Here is a 6,000-nt window from a genome sequence, read left to right as displayed (position 1 = left end):
ATATGATTTTTACACTATCTTGCAACTTCATAGTTTTAAGAGGCTTAGGAAAACTTTATTCATGGTATGAGGTTTTATGTTTCAAAATTTTACTGCTACTCAGCATTCCATAATATTACTAGTATAATTTACTGACCAATTTCCCTACGGGGTTTATTCTCAGGCTAATGCCACTTTTTATAATATCTATACTTTATAAAATAGCTTGAGAACTGATAACTGTTCTACTTATTTAAAAAATTGTTTCTTCAATTTTTTCTTTTATTCTTCTGTGAAAAGCTTGTTAAATTTTAAGTGTCTTGATTTGGATTCAGATTGTACTGCCTTATAGATAAATTTAGGAAAAAGAGTTTTTTAATGTTGAATCTTCCCATTTAGTAACAAATTCATATTATCTTTATGCAATTCTACTTATGTATTTAGAGTGAGACTTGAGAGAAGGAAAGTTATCAATACCATCAGTTTCAGTATTGAGTGAAAGATGTAGAAAATAAAAATATCCAGAAAATAAATAAAGATTATACAATGTATTAATCTTTAAATAAAAACATATGTATTTATTAACAGTCTATTTGTTAAGTGTATTTTTGGATATATATAGAGAGAGATGTGTGGATTTTACCAATATGTTCTTTATAATTTGTTTTTAGGTAGTGAAATTTTAGGCCATTTTAATTTTCCTACTCATTGTTTAAATTTTTGAAATCATTGTAATTAGAATGTTTTGTATAATACAGAATCATAAAACCATCTTAAAATATTACACTCAATGTTAATAAATGAATAATTATTTTATATTATCAAAATGGCCACATTGCCCAAAGTAATTTACAGATCAATGCTGTTCCTATCAAACTACCAATGACATTTTTCACAGAATAGAAAAAACTATTTTATAGGCCGGGCGCGGTGGCTCAAGCCTGTAATCCCAGCACTTTGGGAGGCCGAGACGGGCGGATCACAAGGTCAGGAGATCGAGACTATCCTGGCTAACACGGTGAAACCCCGTCTCTACTAAAAAAATACAAAAAACTAGCTGGGCGAGGTGGCGGGCACCTGTAGTCCCAGCTACTCGGGAGGCTGAGGCAGGAGAATGGCGTGAACCAGGGAGACGGAGCTTGCAGTGAGCTGAGATCCGGCCACTGCACTCCAGCCTGGGTGACAGAGCGAGACTCCGTCTCAAAAAAAAAAAAAAAAAAAAAAAAAAAAAAAAAAAAAAACTATTTTATAATTCATAGGGAACCAAAAAAGAGCTCGAATAGCCAAGGCAACCATAAGCAGAAAGAAAAAAGCTAGAGGCATCATGTCACCCAAGTTCAAACTATACTGCATGGATACAGCAACCACAACAGCATGTTACTGTTACAAACACACACACATAGACCAATGGAACAGAATAGAAAGCCCAGAAATAATGCCACATACCTACAACCATCTGATCTTTGATGAAGTTAACAAAAGCAATGGGGAAAGGACTCCCTATTCAATAGATGGTCCTGGGATAACTGGCTAGCCATATGCAGAAGAGGGAAGCTAGACCCGTTCCTTATACCATATATAAAAATCAATTCAACATGAGCTGATTAGACTTAAATCTAAAACCAAATACTATACAACCCTGGAAGATAACTTAGGAGATACCATTCTGGATATAGGACCCAGCAAAGACTTCATGACAAAGATGCCAAAAGCAATTTCAACAAAAAACAAAAGTTGACAAATGAGACCTAAACTAAAGAATTTCTGCATAGTGAAAGAAATCATCGACAGAGTAAAGAGACAACCTACAGAATGAGAGAAAATATTTTTGAACTATGCATCTCAGAAAAGTATTTTATCCAGAATCTATGAAGAACTTAAATTTACAAGCAAAGAACAAACAACCCCATTGAAAAGTGGGCAAACGACATGAACAGATCCTTTTCCAAAGAAGACATACACGAGGCCAACAAGCGTATGCAAAAATGCTCAACATCACTAATCATTAGAGAAATACAATTTAAAATGACAATGATATACCATTTCACAGCAGTCAGAATGGCTGTTATTAAAAAGTCAAAAAATAACAGATGCTGGAGAAGTTATGGAGAGAAGGTAATGCTAATGCACTGCTGGTGGGAATGTAAACTAGTTTGGCCATTGTGGAAAGCAGTTTGGCAATTTCTCGAAGAACTTAAAACAGAACTACCTTTCACCCCAGCAATCCCATTATTGGGTATATACTCAAAGGACTATAAATTATTCTACCATAAAGATGTAGGCATGCTTATATTTATCACAGCACTATTCACAATAACAAAGGCAAGGAATCAACCTAAATTATCCATCAATAGTATACTGAATAAAGAAAATATGATACATATACACCATACAATACTATGCAGTCATAAAATAAAATGAAATCATGACTTTTGCAGCAAAACGGATGGAGCTGAAGGCCATTATCCTAAGCAAACTAATGCAGAAACAGAAAAACAAATACCACATGTTCTCACTTAGAAGTGGAAGCTAAATATTGAGTACATATGGACACGAAGAAGGGAACAACAGATACCAGGGCCTAGTTGAGGATGAAGATTGGGAGCAGGGGCAGGATCAAAAAACTACCTAACAGGTACTATGCTTATTACCTAGGTGACAAAACAATTTGTACACCAAAATTCTGTGACACGCAATTTACCTATATAGAAAACCTGCACATGTACCCCTGAACCTAAACTAAAATTAAAATAAAAATTATCCAAGTTTGTTTTATTCTGCTCGTTATTATTTTTTCTTCATTTATAATTTTAAATAAGGAATATTTCATTTTATTTCACTTGCATTTCAACATCAATTAAATAATATTAAGTTGGGTGCAGTGGCTCATGCCTATAATCCCAGCACTTTGGAAGGTCAATGAGGGAAGATAACTTGATCCCGGAAGTTCCAGACCAGCCAGAGCAAAATGAGACCATGTCTCTACCAAAAAAAAAAAAAAGATAGCATGGTGTGGTGGTGCACACGTGTGGTCCCAGCTACTCTGGAGGCTGAGTTGGGAAGATTGCTTGAGTCCAAAATTTTGAGACTACAGTGAGGTATGATCCCACCACTGCACTCCAGCCTGGGTGACACAGCAAGATCTTGTCTCAAATAATAATAATAATAATAACAACAAATTTTATTTTATTCAAATTTTAATAACAAAAAATATTGATATATTTTTGAACATATAAGTATTCCTGTATTTCTGAGATAAAGTACATTTGGTTATTATGTTTATTATTAGTTATTTATATTTTACTTGCATTAATATTCATAACTTGCATTACATTTTAAAATTTCATACTTACATTTTTGGATTGGTAGCCAGTCAAAAAATATTTCCATCTTTTTCCTAGGATAGTAATATGGTCTGAATATATGTGTCTTGCTAAAATTCACCTGTTGAAACTTAATTCTCAATGTGATAGTATTAAGAGATGTGGCCTTTAAGAGTGATTAAGTCTTGAGTGGGGAACCCTCATGAATGGAATTAGTATTCTCATAAAGGAAGTTTGAAGAGCCTCCTTTCTCCTTCTGATACCTCAGGATACAAAGAAGGTGCCATCTAGCAAGAATGAGTCCTCATCAGACACCATATCAGCTGGCACCTTGATCTTAAACTTCCCAGATTCTAGAACTGTGAGCAACAAATTTCTGTTGTTTATAAATTACACTGGTTAAGGCATTTTGTCTTAGCAGCCTGTGTAGACAAAGACAGATAGGTACTACTTCAATAACAAAGGAATTATCTCTTTCTTCAAAGTTTGTTAAAACTCACCTATAAAATATCCTTGTCCTGGCACCTTTTTAAGAGGTATATACTCAACTCTTCTTTCAATATCTTCAAAAAATGTAAGCCATTCACTTTTTTTTTTTTTGAGGGAACTTTGACAATTTAATTTTTTGAAAAGTAGATGATTAATCCAGATTGATGGTTGTCAACTTGGGCAACCCACAAAGGATGTCTGAAAGTGTATGATGGTATTTTTGACTTTTACAATAACTAGGTAGACTCGCTAGATACCAATAATGTATAGAAGGCCCAGTAAACATGATCCAATATATTGGACAGCCTTACACAAACAAGCAAAAAAAAATCCTCAAAATTGCACCTATGAGAAACATAAACCTAATAATGGAGATTCATTTGTGTAATGTTGTACATAATGTTCTTTCATACATTGAAATAGGTATTATTTAAATGCCTTTATTATTCCTTTTCAACATCTTAATAAGACTTGCAAAGTTTTTTTTTAGAACACCACTACAGTCAAGATACAGAGCAGTTCCATCACAAGTACAGACTCCTCTATCGTTCTACCACTGTTTAATCATTTGGCAGCCATTATGCTGTTCTTTATCTGTATTATTTTCTCACTTCAAGATTTATATAAGTAAAACCATACAGTCCATACTTTTATATTGGCTTTATGTTTCATTCAGCATAATTCCCTTAAAATGCATTCAAATTGCTGTGTTCATTTTTTAACATCGCCGAATACTACATTTTGTTTAATCATTCACAAGTTGAAGAGCATTAGTTGTGCATAGTTCTTGCTCTTATTAATGAAAACGCCTGTAAAGATTATTGTGTTTCCTTATCTCCAGGATACTGCCATGAAAATGCATGTACAGATTATTGTGTTTTCTTATCTCTGGGATAAATGTTCAAGAGTGCAATTGCTGGATAGTATGATAAGGAAGTGTTTGGATTGTAAGAAGTCACATATTACTTTCCAGAGTGGCTGAATCATTTTACATTCCCACCAGAATTGTTCAAGTGATCTGTTTTTTTCTTCATTATTACTAACATTTGGCTGTGTCATTATTTTTAAAGTTATCTATATAGAAGCGCATTGATAACTCATTGTGGTTTTTATTTGCATTTATCTAATGACTAATGATGTTGAAGTCTTTTAACATATTTGTTTCTCATCTGTATATTCTCCTCAATGAAATTTCTGCTTGTATCTTTTGACAAATTTTCTCATACATATACAAATTTGTTTTTATTTTTTATACTCTAGATACAAGTCTTTTGTTGCAAATAGGTTTTTGTAAATATTTGCTCCCAGACTAAAGCGTGTCTTTTCGATCTATAAACAGATTATTTCACAAAGCAAAAGTTTTTAATTTGTCTGAGGTCCAGCTTACCAAGTTTTACTTTTATAAATTGTGCTTTCAGTGTTAAGCCTAAACACTACGCCTAGCCCCAGATTATGAATATTGCCTTCTGTATTTCTTAAACATTTTATAATTATACATTAAGTCATTGATCCATAGGAATTAATTTTGTATAAGGTGTGAGGTTTAGATCAATGCTCATATTTTTGACCTAGGTATGCCAATCTGTCCCAGCACCGATTACTGGAAAGGCTATTTTTTCCTCTGCTAAATTGTTTTTGTACCATTGTAAGAAAATAATTGAACATATTTTTGTGGTTCTATTTTTAAGATCTCTGTTATGTTCTATGGACCTATGTGTCTATTACTTCACCAATACTACACTGTCTTAACTACTGTATGTAGCAAATGTTAACATAAGGGAAGGCAACTTCTCCCATTCTGCTTTTAAAAATCATTTTATTTTATGCTGTATGGCTTTCCAAATTATTATAGAATAGATTTGTATAGTCCACAAAACAACTGACATTTTGATAGACATTGCATTAAAATTAGAAAAAGAAATGAGTAATTATTATTTTTCTATGTTGAGTCTTCCAATCCATAAATGTGATATGTTTCTCCATTTTTTTTAGATTTAAAAAAAAATTTTCTTCGACATCATTTTATGATTTTCAGAATGCACATTTACATGTTTGGTTAGATATTCACCTATCATTTCATATTCTGTGGAGACACTGTAAATGGTATTCAAGTTTTTATTTGATTCCCACATGTTTGTTAATATACAGAAGTATGATTGATTTTTTTGCATTGGTCCTGCATCCTGTGACCTTGATAAAGTCACTTTTT

The sequence above is a fragment of the Trachypithecus francoisi genome, unplaced genomic scaffold (assembly GCF_009764315.1).
Source record: "Trachypithecus francoisi isolate TF-2019V2 unplaced genomic scaffold, Tfra_2.0 Lachesis_group2, whole genome shotgun sequence".
Taxonomy (NCBI): Eukaryota; Metazoa; Chordata; class Mammalia; order Primates; family Cercopithecidae; genus Trachypithecus; species Trachypithecus francoisi.
This window is presented reverse-complemented; position numbering follows the sequence as displayed.